Source organism: Drosophila albomicans, chromosome 2L (assembly GCF_009650485.2).
Source record: "Drosophila albomicans strain 15112-1751.03 chromosome 2L, ASM965048v2, whole genome shotgun sequence".
Taxonomy (NCBI): Eukaryota; Metazoa; Arthropoda; class Insecta; order Diptera; family Drosophilidae; genus Drosophila; species Drosophila albomicans.
The window spans coordinates 17,551,807-17,566,583 of record NC_047628.2 but is presented as its reverse complement, the minus strand read 5'-3'; the positions used below and the strand labels follow the sequence as shown (position 1 = coordinate 17,566,583).

Genomic DNA, 14,777 nt, shown 5'->3' with positions numbered 1-14,777 from the left:
TCAAGCATTTCAATTTCCTTGTAATTTATATAAAATAACATACCGAAAATTAGCACTCTTTTAATAATTCTATAGTCGCTCTCTCTGTGAATTTATTGCTTCCTAAAAAGGATTGTTAAGGCAGCAAAGTTTTGTATATAATTGGATCATGAACTAACTTCTAACTTATATTCACATTGAGAACATCCTTTTACGAGCTTGCTTTAAAGCATATTATATGTTTTGCATGCTACAATAAACTTAATTAAAGACTTAACAAACATGCTGCTCTACTTAAAAAGTCACTTGGAAAAAGAAATGTGCAAATGTACACTTACCTAGCTATTTATGTATGTGGATAAATACACCCGTATAGAGAAAGAGAGAGAGCTGTTTTATAGATTCGCATTGAGACCATAAACAAGCCATTATCAACAGGCGGACAAAAGGCAAAAATGCAGCTGGCTGGCGGGATTATCGTTTATTGCATTATTTTTATGCGATGAACGCGCGTCGATTAGAAACTAAAAATGTATTTTCGTATTTCGTATATTTGGCATTTTCCCTGTGTGCTCTATTTCCCCCGTATTGCTGTTGCCATTGCCGTTTGCTGAGTGGCCTCAACGATGAGGACGAGGACGACGACGAAGCGAATTGCAATAAAAATTGTGAGCAGACTGAGGAGAAAAAAAGAGAGTGAGGGGCAAATGAAAGGAGCAGTGGCACAAGCAAATGGCAATCGCATTTGCCGCATTGCATTGCCAAGGCACATTGCAACACGACGAGCAACAGCAGCAACAGTAGCAGCACAGCAACATCAGCAATCGGTAGCAACTATCAGCAGTTAACAACAATATTGGCACCTTAACTGGTTGCCTGAATGCCTCGCCTTGCTCTTCCATTCCTTTGCCGCGTCTTTACTTCACTTGACTTGGCTTGGCTTGGCTTGGCTAACTGTGAAATTGTGGCCATAAAACGTGCGCATTGCAAGTGGCAAAAAGACGCCACAAAGTATGAGGCAGGTGTAGAGTTAGAGTTAGAGTTAGAGTTAGAGTTGCAGCAACTGTTCCCGAGTGTTGCTGCTGCCTGCCAATTGCTCAACAAGACAACAGACAAAAATCTTGTACGCCACACGGCGTATACGTGTTAATTTAACCCCCAGCCCCAAACGATTAGACAGACAACAGACAACAGACAAGAGAGAAACAGAGAGAGACGAACACTCGTCGTAAGAGTCGAGACTCAGTCATTCATTCACTCACGCCGCTGTGTGTTGAATTTGCAGCTAACTCGACTTTCTGGCTTTTGCCAAATTGCCCGTTTGCATCGCTCTCATCGCTCTTTTCTGTTGCATCGTCTCGTCGTCGTCGTCCACAGTTCACAATCTTCATCGTCTTCCACGTGGCGTGCTCTATAAATTTTCCGGTTGTCAGTGCAATTGGGTTTTCCCCGAGTTTGAGTTCAAATACGAGTCCGAGTTGAGGTTTGAGTTTAGTGTGCTAAGTGCATTTTGCTTAGCCAGTTTTCAATTTGTCCATAGTCCTCTCTTCTAAAAGTCCATTGCAGAGAAATGGGTGGAGGGGGGGCAAACGTAAATGGCCAAAGCACTATATTTTGGGCAAGCGTATAAGTAATGATGTGACGATTTGGCAGCCAACGAGCCAGCGACAAGCGAAACTGGCCAACTAAACACAACACAACACAACACAGTTCAAGTGAGGCCATGCACATACACACAGATAGTTCTTTCCCCTCGCCTCATTTTCACTCCACCAAACTCGTCTCTTCTCTTTCATCAAAGTCTGCTGCAACCGACGAAACACATTTAGTTGATGTGGGCGTTTTGCTTAGCGAGAGCTGCAGCAGTACAGAAGAAGAAGAAATACGGGGAGTGAGCAAAGGACTTGAAGGGGAGCGGGTCAAGAGTTCATTGCACCAGCACCGAGTGTCGAGTGTCCGTTTGTATTGCCATAGTTCAAGGCTCTTTTTGTTTGTTTTGTAAAGTGTTTGCTTGCTGCGGGGCATATTAGCTAAGCTAGTTGCTTGACAAAGCAAACAAAACTTTTTGCACTCTTTAAGTGCTAAGAGCGAAAGAATTGTTAATTTAAATACAGTACGAATGTAGTGACAATTTCTTGCCGTGAGCAACTCAGACAATAATCATTTTAAACGCAGAGTATTTAAAGGATTAGGTGATAACTGCCTCAATGCATAATTACACAGTAAGGACAAATATGGTTCGATAGTAAAATAAGATAAAGTAAGCTATAGGCATTAAAAGACACAAAAAATGAATTTCACTTGGCCAATTAAAAGCTGTTAATTTGATTTCGTAATTGCCATAAATCAATCATCATAATAATTCAATGACACAACAAAATAGTTGATATTTAAGAAACTATTTTAATATACTTGCAGGTTGAAGTTTCACTGACAATCATAATTTAAGACCAATAAAATTGTTGCCTACCAACTTTAAATCTCTTTTAAAGAGCATTCAAAATTCGCAGCATGTTTGCGTGTTGCTGTTTTGCTTGTTTGTTGCTGCTGTTAAAGAAAATTTCCTTTGGCATGCACTTTGGGCATACATTTCGAATTGCGATGTTTTGCAAGGGGTCGATAAAGCAAGCTTTCGGGGGAGGGGGCGTAGGGAGTGTTTGACAAAGGATGAAGATGATGGGGCAAATAGAAGAAGCAGCATTTTTCGGTAGTCGACTAGCTACTAGTTTAGTCTTGTTGGCTAGCCTGATAAATTGTTTCCGCAGAGCGTTGCACGTAATTGCTGGCGGATCGATGAAAACTCGCTTAAAGGTTTTTTTTTTGGCCAACTCAAGCTAAGGGCGTGGCAAGGGAGGGCGAGGTGAAGAGAGGTAAGTTGTTGTTGCTGTTGCTGTTGGTGTTGCTGTTTGTGACAAGGCCAACTAATTTGTACACTTCATTGTGAGACAAAAACCAAATGACAGTTGCCAAAATAAGACAATTCACAGCAAACGCAACGCCAACTCATTGCCTCTGGCAGCTTCTGTGTTGCGACTAATGTTGCTGTTGCAGCAAGTTGTTGTTGGTGTTGCTGTTACTGCTGTTGTAGTTGTTGCTGCTATTTGCCGTTGGCTGTGCGAAATGTAATGCAATTTCATGTCAGAAACTAGCAGAGCGACAGGCAGAGCACGAAACTTTAAAGTGATATTTTTGTGTCGGTTTGTGTTGCGCACCTGTCGAGCAGCTGTTGTTGTTGTTGTCGCTGTTGTTGTTGTTGTTGTAGCTCTTGCTGTCTTGGTTTTTGCTGTCATTGCAGTAGCAGCAACACCAGCAGCCACACCAACAGCAACAGCAGCAGCAGCAGACACAAATGCCAGTCATGCGCTGCAAGAAAACAAACTTCTGTCGCCTTCCTTTTCACTCCTTCTCTCCTCAACATTATCCTTGCCACTTTGCCACTTGCCACTTGCTGTTCTACAGTTGGCACTTCTTGTTGCTGGCTGCTTTTGGTGCCTCATTCTCAACCGCAGCAACATGACGCTTACTTCCGCTTTTGAGTGTTAAGCAACACACACAGACACCCACACACACACACACTCTCTCATTGTCGCTGTCCTTTGACATGCATGTCTCGGTCTTTAGGCCCCGACACTCTACACTCTCATTTCGCTTGTGCAGTTTTGTCAATGCCTGTCTGACTGTCCGTCTGTCTGTCTCTCTGTCTCTTAGTCTCTCAGGCTGTCTGGCTGGCTGCTCGCCTTGAAGGCAACCACTGAAGTTATGACAAGACGAGAAGCACAGTCCTGTGCCTTGCCTGCTCTGCTCTGCACTTGGCACTTGCTTACACTTCTTTTTCCAGTTGCCAGCAACAGGAGCCGCCACAAGAAGTTGCAGCAGCAACAGCAGGAGCTGCACCACTCCATTGGAAAAGGCGACGCTGCGGTAAACTAAAAGTGCAAAAGGAAGCGTTAAAGGTGATTCACTTGTTTGTTGCTTGTTTGTTTGCAATTTGTTGTCATAATTTGTTGTTGCTTGGTCTTATTTGGTTGTCGGATTGGGCTTACGTTGCGAATTGTTATGGCAACAATGTATCGTCGTGTCTCTGTGCCAAGTTTGCAATAGTACGAAAGAGACTCACAGACAAAAGAGAGAGCGGAAGAGGAAGTGCAATGGTATGAGTTTGAGTTGAGGTAGCTTTGCTTGGCACCTTTGAGACTGGGTCACTTTGCACTTGTTGTTGTCTGAGGAAGTACTCGCATTATTCGCTTTGCTCACATGCATTATTTGCACACAAGCGATTGCAAATAATTCTATGTAAATCATATAACAAATTCAATTTATAGAACAGCATGAATGAAGCATTAAGAATACCATATTGAAGAATTCAAATATTCACTATTCGACTATGAAGTATGTACAGAGTTGAATAAAATGAAATTACGGGATAAACTGCTGATTTATATAAGAAGAATTGGGATTGGAATGCTGGTACTGACAATTAGAATTATAGTTTTAATGATTCCTGAGAATTTGATTACGATCGGTTAAAAATTATAGGAGTTTTTTAAGAAATACTACGGGTTTTAGTTGCTTTGGTTGACTGTTTGGTATATTTTGCACTCTATGGTATATTTTCAGTGTAGTTATATATTAATACGCCAAATGTAGTCTTTGGTATATTTCAATGTACATACATACATATATTAATTTCAGAAGAAAACCACAACGTTTTTTTTTTATAAAAAATGGGTAGCGGGTATCTCACAGTCGACTGTAGGTTTCTTACTTGTTTGATATTACATATTCCAATATTCCTTAATGCTTTGATTTTCAGTTTCTGTTTAGGCAACTCCCATATATTCAAATAGTCATTTGCCAACGTTTAATCAGACAATTTCGTAAGTGCAGTTGGAAAGAGTTTTGGCTTTTTTGGTCAACTTTTTACATTAGGCAGCTTCGCAATCGCAAAACCACTTAAAAATTCCTTCTTCTTCATTGTTTCGACTATGAATGCATTAATGAAGCCAACAATAGTGCTTGAAACTCAATATTCGAATTTGTATTTGTACTCGAATTCGTATTTGGGTTCGTATTCTCACTCTTAGGCATGTTTCATTAATGCCAAACTACTTTTCCTACTTCAACTTCATCTCCATCAACTACATCATTTACGTGATATTTTCATTTGCATTCACAGAGAGACAAACAGAGCGTAAGAACATTGCATTGTCCAAATGTATTTCTGTGTGTGTATGTGTCAATGCATAGCTACATATGTGTGTGTGTGTGTGTTGTGCTCGTTTAATACCCCGTTCTGTTGGCCATATCAATTTTGTTTGGCTCGCTCTTGGCTCGCATTATCGTTAAAATTGTATTGGATTGGGCCAACATGCTTTGCTGTGCTGGCTGTTTGTGAGGACACAAACAGAGAGTAGTCCTCGTCCATTTCAAGCTTCAATTCCATGTATTCCCCCCCCCATTCACATCTAGTTGCAAGTGTGTAACCAGCTGTATGGCTCTCTCTCTCCGTTTGTGTGTTTGTTTGTGTGTGTTTATAGATTTTCCGTTATAGCCACACGAACTTCTTCTTAAAATGCGATTTTCAAGATTTTTTTTGTGTGTGTTGTTGTTGCTTGACTCGTGTTGGCCACCGCCATTTCAGCCTTGCTCTTGTTGACGCTGATTTTAAGCTGCCACTAGCTACTCCACTTACTTTCCTTCTTTCTCTACTTTCTCCTTACTTGCCTTATTCCTTCCCATTTGCTTTGCTTCGGCTTGCATGTGTCAAAAGGTATTTTTATGTTCAGTTTCGTGTTTTTCAACATTTTCCCAGCATTTTATTTTTCTTGCTTTTGGGTTTCTATTCTCCTCCCCATATATGGGGAGGGGGAGAAGGGTTTGGTGGGCTGCTTGGGTTTCTCAGCCAGGTTTGAGGTCGAAAGGAGTCGAGTAGAGTCGAGTCGAGTTCAGTTGAGTCCCGTCTTGTGTGCAGGTAATGTGGCACTTGGCTAAAATGGTGTGTGAAATTTTATGCGAAATGGCTTAAGATGTTGTTGTAGTCGTTCTCATTGTTGTTGTTGTGGTTGTCGTTGTTGCTATTGCTACAGTTGTTATAGTTCTGTTTGCTGTTGTTGTCGTGCTTGTTGTGCTGATATTTCTGGAACGGAACACAATCATTCTGCTATGTTGCACATAAAAAGTTACGTTGAGTGGCACTATACTCTCCCTCTCTCTCTCTCTCTCTCTCTCTCTCTTACTGTGTGTGGGGCCAGATTCGAAGAGTTGCAATGGATCGGATTGTTAGCGGTCGAGCAGCAGGGGGCGAAGAGAGAAGGGCAGCTGGGCCAAGCTGCTGATGATGACATTTTCGTTCTGGTCGCTTCGATTGCCATTGGACAACGACAACAACGGCAGAGAAGAAAAAAAAATACAAAAATGAAAGAGCCAAATGTGCAAAAAAGGATTAGTTAGTTTCCTTGGCTTGGGCCCAAGTCACTCAATATTGTTAGTTTGCAATTCCAAGAAGAGGGGGACGAAATTCGATTTCGTTTTGCTTTCTCTCCACATGCGTTTTCAATATGCGTCGTATTGTTGTTATGCTCAGCAGAGCGCTTAAAAGAGCTCGACTAGGTCTAAGGTTCTTTAAAGGATTATAGTTGAGAAGATAGTGAAATGTTTATAATAATTTGTTTTGCCACTTTGATTGAATTGGCAATGAAACCAATAAAATGTGGCTATCAAATGGTTCAGCCTCTTGAAAGCAGTGCGATCGTAAGTATAACTAACAAAAGCTGGCTGCTTTGCTATGCAAAGTTGCAAGCAGTGCTATACTATCATGACGATGCAAGCAGTGCTTATGAAGGCAGACTAATTTTGTTGTTTGTTATTCTATAAAACTTTAATCTTTTTGTTTTATATTTTTTACTTTATAAACAGTGAATGGAATTATGAAATTCCGTCTCTAATAACAGCTAATTCAAGGTGTATCTTCGTTTAATGCTAATGGAATTGGACTAAATACGAAAAAAATACAAAATTCTCGTATTAGTTTTGTAGTTTTTCCCATGCACTTAGCCTAATTTACATGCACTGATAGTTCCGCTTGGTAACTAATTTTTAGCAACACGTTGAATGTGCTAGACATGTGTAAATATTCAATTAGCAGTCCAACAAACACACACAACCAAACACGGTAAAGGCAAATAACTAACAACAGCCACAGCCAAACAAAAATAAAAAAAACGCAAAAAAAAACAAAAAAATGAATAACGAAAACAAACTGAAAGGCCAAAATTTACAACTGTATTGCATATTCGCTTTGTCAGTTTCTACATTGAAGTAATGTAAAGCAAAAGAAAAAAATGAGAACCGAAATGGAAAATGATTTTTATTTAATTTTCGCACCTGTTTTCAGGGCAAATAGGTTTCGTATTTTAATTCTCATTTGAATTTTACATGCATTTCAATTTGTTTTGCCATTTTTTCGGCAACGTTTCGAGTATTTTTCGATTTTTTGCGCATTTTATTTTTTGGCAACTCTCGTACTCTTCGTTTCTATTTTTTTTTTTTTTTTGTCGATATGCATTCCATGAGATGTTTTACATGTCAAAGGAATTTCGCACCACGAATGGCGCGTTGAATGTGTAACTCTAGCTGAGGAAAGGAGATAGAGAGACAAAGAGAGAGGGGGGATGGGGCTGCACTCCATTTTTCTGCGATATCTATTTGTCTAAAGGGCGTTACACACATTTTTTGATGTTTCAATTGCAAATGGCGGCCATGGCAAGGTTAACAATTACAGTTACAATGCCGGAATGGCATCATCACTTTAACAATAGCAATCGCGATGATGACATTGTTATTGTCATTATTATATTCAGGCAGCAGCGGCAGCAACAGCAACAGCAGCACACTGTCTGTCATCGTTGTCATCATATTTCGCAAATTGCTCGTAAAAATGGCTTTTAATTGCACGTGTAAAAAGGGTTCGCTTTAAATATGGCAGCACTTACTCAGCCGTTCAGCTAACAGCTTCCCTTTGCCTGTCCCCTTGCCTGCCCCCTGCAACACTTTTTCCGTCATCTTTTGACTCTCGACTGTTGAAATTTAAATGCTGACGAGATTAATTCAATTAACCTGCGCCAGAGCAAAAGGTAGGAGAGACGAAATCTGAGTGAGAAATTTTCATGGGTGAAAATCATTTTAGAGGCAACCGCACCGCACCGCACCGAATTTTCTGCCCTTCCACGAGACACACTGGCATTTTTTGGGTCCTGCTGCCGTTTGCTGCTTTTGACACTTTTAATTGGTAGGCGTAGCAAATCATTAATTATATTTCGAGACCAAAATGCATGTCACTCAGCGGAGAGAGCGACGAGGGTAGCGTTCCACATCCATATCCGCATCCTCAGCCACACCCATAGGCATTTTGAGCTAGATCTAGAGACAGAGAGAGAGAGATGGAGAGAGCAAGTCCTTGTCGGGAGCTGTCAAAGCCGTGTTCACAATTGGCTTGAAGGTCGCTTTTGTTACCGCCTGCACACACACACAGACACACACATTCAGCCAGAGAGAAAAAATTGTTTTCTGTCTAATTTGATAATTAACTTAAAAGGAAGTTAATTTACGGAATTGAAATGAAAATGCGAAAATTCTAATTCAAAAATCAAGTTAAATTTAAATGAAAGAGATTGCTGTCGCAACCGACAACAAAAATGTGATTTCTGTTTGTTAATACCAAAACATAAACATTAAAACACTTTTATGCGAAACAACAAACAACGAAACAAAATTATGTTGACAATTTGCACTTGTCAAAAGAGTTTCACTATGTATATTTATATTGTTTATTTTTAAATTTAATGAAAGTTCATTTATTTTCATTTTAAGAGTTCATTATGAATTCTATAAATTATTGTATGTCTTTAGCATATTTAGATAAGAGAATGATTGCAAATATTTGCAGTTCATTTGAACTCAATGAAAGAGTTGACAATTTGAATTTGTCTGAAAAGTTTAGGTAGTGGAACGATTTTTGATTAGGATTATTAAAATGTTATAAATTAAACAAAGTTCGTTAGTCAATTGAAAATATTTTCAGTTAATTTGAAAGGTAATGAAAATGACTGAAAGTGTTGACAATTGGTCTGAAAAGTTTAAGTATTTGAAGAATTTTATTGTTTGTTTTTAAAGTAAATGAAATTTAATTTTAATTGAAATAGAAGAAGAAGAATAGAAGTGTAGTAATTGCAAAAATATGCAGTTAGTCTTAAAGCTAAACACAAGAATGTGTCTATGTCAGGTTTTAAATGAAATTCCTTATCTAAGCTTTCAAAAATATGATGAGAATTTTAGTCAAGTTTCCACAGCAATTATAACCCTGAGATACTCTAAAATCTCACCTTGACTAGGGAGCTTCATCAGCTCATTGACCGCAATTAGTCAAGCACCCAAGAGCAACCCAACTTCTCTTTGAAAATGCCCAAGTGCATGGCTTAAACTAATAGACACACAGCACACGAAACTTTCTTTAATAAATAAATTATGAAAATGATCTCTCTCTCTCTGTTCCTTTTTTCCTCTCTGTCTCCCCTTTGGCCAAGTGCCTAGCTTTTTGTGGTGAATCAAGCCGCTCATTAACCATTCCCATTCGCAGTCAGGGTCCCAAAAGCAGCTGCAGCTGCAGTCGAGTTCATTAACAATGCCATTGCAAGTTACAAGTGTGCGAGTGAAGCAAGAAACAGTTTTTGGTTTTCAGTTTTCAGTTGAGAGTTGGCAGTTTGCAGTTTTGTGCTTTGCAGTTTTTGGCTGCAGCATAAAACCTAAAGACAAACCGATGATAATGTTGGTCAAAAGCTTCACTTGACCCTGAGAATCCGCTAGATGAGATTGTGAACCGCACGTACTGTTTGCTACCATTTTGGTATTATTGACAGAGTTCCCTTTACGAGTCCTGTTTGTCCCTCTACTGCTCCTGGTTGCTGTCTGAGTTTGCTGTTGCTGCTGATGTTGTTGCTGTTGCTGTTGCTGCTCCTGCTTCAATCGCCTGCCATTTGCTGTGTTGTGTTTTGCGGTTTTATTGGTTTGCATTTGCACATTCCATTTGCAAAATGATTGGAATTTATGCTTACAGATTAGATTCCCCTCGCAGCACCCTTTTTCACCCCACAAACACTGATAACTTTCGCCCACTTTCACTGGCAGTTGGCTTGCCTTGGCTTGCTCTCTGGCCCTGCGGTTATTGCTTCACTCCCTCCCCCTCCACACTCTTCACTCTTCCCCGTCACTGCCACCACCTTCGACATGCCACATGCACGTCCCAGCCGCTGGATTCCTGTTTTGCTGCTGCTGTTATTGTTTCATGTCCCTGGACATTTGTGCTTTGTGCGGTGTATGTTGGCATGTGTCTTCTACTGCCAATGCTCTCTCCCTTTCATTCTCTTTTCCTCTCTCTCGCTTTTTGGCTCTTTCGAACACTTGGCCTGCAGCCTTGAAGAGTGCTTTGGTTTGGGGCACATTCGGCTTCAGAAATGTTGCATTTTTGATTCGACATTCGGTCAGTTTTTGCGTGACGTGCAACCGCTTTGAGCTGCTGGCATATGCTGAATGCCGAATCCGAATCAGAATCACTATCAGTATCCGAATCAGATGCGGCCACAGCCTTTCGTTATGCGGATTGCATGCCATGTCAGCCAGTTGTTCTAGGCTCAACTCAACTCTGTGCATGGCTAAAGCCTTCGTGTTGCCACACACACACAACTCGCAGTGCTCAGTTATCGAGCCAGCTGGGCTGCCAGACTGCCAGACTGCCAAGCTGCCATGTCAGAGTCGCGTCACCAATGCGAGTAAACGCCCCGCGATGCACAAATTAAATAATGACAGTCGCTCGGCCATAAAATGCGCTATACGACTATGGACTTTATTTCACTTAAAGCGAAAAGCAATCCCAGCTCCAACAATAGCAAAAGCAACGTCAACTTCAACGTCAAGCGAAACTGTAACCATTGCATTGTGCTGGCAGCCACAACACATACACCCACATACACCTACACACAAACCCATACTCACACTAACACATACATGCACACGTGCTTGTGCATACAAAGAGAAACTGAATTTATAGTTTATGCCATAAAACTGTGGATGATCATGAAAACTACAATGCTTAAACGGCAGCTAAACATGAATTCGTTTCAAAATAAAAATTTGTTTGATTAAAATACAATTCAAAATAAACCAAATGCATGTATTCGAACTACATTTTTAGATTTTTAAACGAATTGTTGTTGAAATGAAAATAACGTACATTCCTTGCAACAAGTTGATGTCGTGAACATTCCTATTGGAAAAATAATCGAGTACACAATAAATAAACTCACAAAACTATGTTGATGCAATCAATTTTTCTAAGTTTCTCAAACTATATTTTGCATTCATTCAAAAAATTATGCTTTCGATTGGAAATGCATGTATAAATAAGTAAAATATAAATGAAAATAATATAATTTAGTGCTAATATCTAAGTTGATCAAAAGAATTTCGCATTCTCTTAATATTTTGAATTTAAAATGTAAATGTAAAACTAAAAAATTAAAATGCAAGTTCTAAATGCTTAATTTATGCATAGAAAAAAAAACGTACAAATTTTTCAATTTAGCATTTAACGAATTGTATGCATATATAGTTGGAAATTATATATTTTTTCGCATCGCATTAAAAAGTATGTTTTTTTAATTCTTTGTAATTTATGCATTTATGTTTATATAATTTAATTTATATTTAATTTACTTTGTGTATAATATTGCAAAGAATATACCGCGCATAAACCCAGCTTCACACAAAGCGGAAAATACACTTAAATACACACACACACACAATCACATTCACACTCGCATACACACTTGCACACACACTTGCCCATAGCCATAGCTGGCTCTCTCTTTCGCATAAGGTTACATATTTTTTAAGCCAATTTTACAGGCCACTGCCTAACAAGGACATTAATTGGTAGCCGCTGCAGCTAACTCTGCTCAGCTCAGCTCGGTTCTTTTCTCTTCTCTGCTGCAAGGCCTCGACTATAGCTTGCTGCTGTGACGCTCTGCCACGCCCAGTTACGGTGGACGTCCAGTGTCGCCCAGTTAGCGCGACACGGCCGAAAAGAGTAGTTAACTGTGTGTTCTCTACTTCTCCCTCTCTCTCTCTTTCTAGGTATGTGTGCGTGGTGTGTTTTTTCTGCCAACTGGCTCCTTTTTCATGGTTTTTATTCACTTCAATATTTACTTAACCCTTTTTTGTGCGCTGTCGTTGCGAGTTTTAGCAGAAAAGTTGCCGTTGCCAAAGGCAGCAGCAACAGCAACAGCAACAGCAGCAGCCACAGCAGCAACGGCAACAATTTCAATGTTGTTTTTGCTCTTATGATTAAACATGCCTTTCGCTTTTGTTTAAGCTCGGCCAACTTGCCTTTAATATTGTATGAGAAAGTAGTATGCGAAAGGCAGAGCTGGGCATTTGCGATGTGCCATCATCATCATCGTCATCGTCATCATCATCATCATCATTGTATAACCGTGTTTGGAGGGGAATTATGGAGGTCACTTTGTACCTGCGGCCTGTTAATTAGTTGGGGCTGCTGACTTTTGACGCTGCTCGACATATTTCGTTTTAGGGTTCAAGTGTTCCCTACACACACACACACACACACACAATCAAGAGGGGTCCGAGTCCGAAGTCCCAGACATTGTTGGACACACTTCAAGACCCGATCTACGACTTTAAGCATGGGGAGGGGATGGGGAAGGGGGAGTTGCGACTGTTGCTGGCATGTAAAAGTGCGATTATAGTCGCATAATTATCACGCTGACATGCCCAAGCACACACACATATAGCAAGAGCAAAAGAGAGAGGAGAGAAAAAAGTAGAGTGCTCGGTGAAAATGCCAAAATGTAATTACCCAGCAAACAAACCGCAATTTCTCGGTACACTCACACACACACACACATACAATTAAGTATATGTATATGGAGCTCAGAAATGGAAGTGAAAGTGGACACGCAACAAGCAGCAAAACTGGGGAAACTGGGCAAACTGGGAAACGAGCCAAATGCCAGCACCTGGCCAGCTGGCCACCTGCTCAACTGCTCACCTGGCTTCAGCCCACAACACTTGCCACACTTGCTAACCAAGCAACCCCCAACGTCTCACCCCCACCCCCTTTTCGGCTGGGGTTTGTCATTGAAGGGTTTGCGTGTTTGACATGCGGCTTGGTTAAAGTTGGGCCCTTGTCGTTAGGTCGGCAGTTTGAAGGCGATATCGTTAATGTTGCCGTTGATTGTGCCCAGCACACTCACACACACACACACACATACTTTACTGGGTGTGTGGCTAAGAGCCTTGGTAACTGTGCTCGGTTTAGTTTAGTTTTTTTTTCGGGCTGGCTGTAAGCTTGGTAATTTATTTGGCAATTGGCAGCCGTTTGGCGCCTCGCTTCAGCTTCAGCAACAGCAGCAACAGCTTCAACTTTTGCCTCTTCGCTTCGCTTATTCGCATGACCGAACCGAACCGACAATACAAATGCAATTTTTACTCGGCTGGTAAGCGTATTTTGGCTGGGCTTTCATAACAACAAAAACAACAACAACAACACGCCTAACAACATAATTCCAGCATAAACAAAAACAACAGACAATAATAACAACAAGACCAGCATCAGCAGCCATAACAACAGCAGCTGTTGACCAACACTGACAACGGCAGGCAGGCAGGCAACAGGACGAAAAGCGGAAAAAGGATGCAGCGAAGGGAGACAGACAGAGAGGCAAGCCTGCAAATTGGGGTCTCATAATTATGGCATGCGACTCGACTTGCATATCAAGTATGCGAATTATGTTTAACAGCAGCTATCGACTACATATGTAAAATAGGTAGAGTAGTATAGAAAATTTGTTAAACACAAGCAGAAAGAAAGAAGGAAAGTAATGTAGAGAATTTGTTAAGCTCAAACAGAAAAAAGATTTGCATTGCTATCTTTAAATATTGCAGAAGTTGTCAACTTTAGTATGGTAAGTGAAATTCACAAAAAAAATTTACAAGCATACATACAAAATACATATACCATACATTTTTGTTGTGAAAAGAATTGCACAAAGTATATGTATATTCGCTTTATGGTTTGTCAATAATATAAATAAGACTCACCCGTAATGTTAAGCATAATAAATCTCTTCAGTTGGCATTAAATCCATCGACGAAAGGGGAGCTGAAAATATACACAAAAAAAAAAATTCCATTAATTAGCAGCTCTTTTATATGCTTGTTTTAAGTAAGCATATTAAAATATGTTATTACACATTACATTTTACAATATTAAGCAATATTGGATATTACACATTCACTTTTATTTTATACTTGTAAAAACACTTGTGCACTTGTAGAAAAACATATGTAAGTAGAAAAAGCACTAAAAGTGACCAGAACGAGGATAAGCTTGATCAGTGTGACTGTGCGTTTTACAAGGTCACACGCACAATATACTAACTTTGTCGCTATCGATAACAATTCGATATGTGGATCGCGACCACACTGTCAGCTGCTTAATGCGGTCACTCTGCCAGCAACAAGTTTATTTAATTGTAAATGTGTAAATATGAAAACCGTGTTAATTTCGTAGTTTCTATTTTCATTGCGTTTTATTTTGTAAAACAAATATTTTCTAAAATTTAATACATCCAGCAACAACAGCAGCCTGTCAATTCCCTATTACGACACTTACTCAAACAGATGTAAGCCATCGAATGCCATCATCATTATCGCAGCTCTTTTGT

General features: G+C 40.0%; 1 long non-coding RNA gene across 1 annotated transcript in view; it reads right to left on the bottom strand.

Moving 5' to 3' along the window:
* The window catches only part of LOC127565122 (uncharacterized), a 216,065-nt gene that overhangs the window by 26,502 nt on the left and 174,786 nt on the right, over nucleotides 1-14,777 (bottom strand). The window contains exon 7 of the long non-coding RNA XR_007954510.1: nucleotides 14,152-14,212. This is a non-coding gene — a long non-coding RNA (uncharacterized LOC127565122). The remainder of the gene's footprint in view (nucleotides 1-14,151; nucleotides 14,213-14,777) is intronic.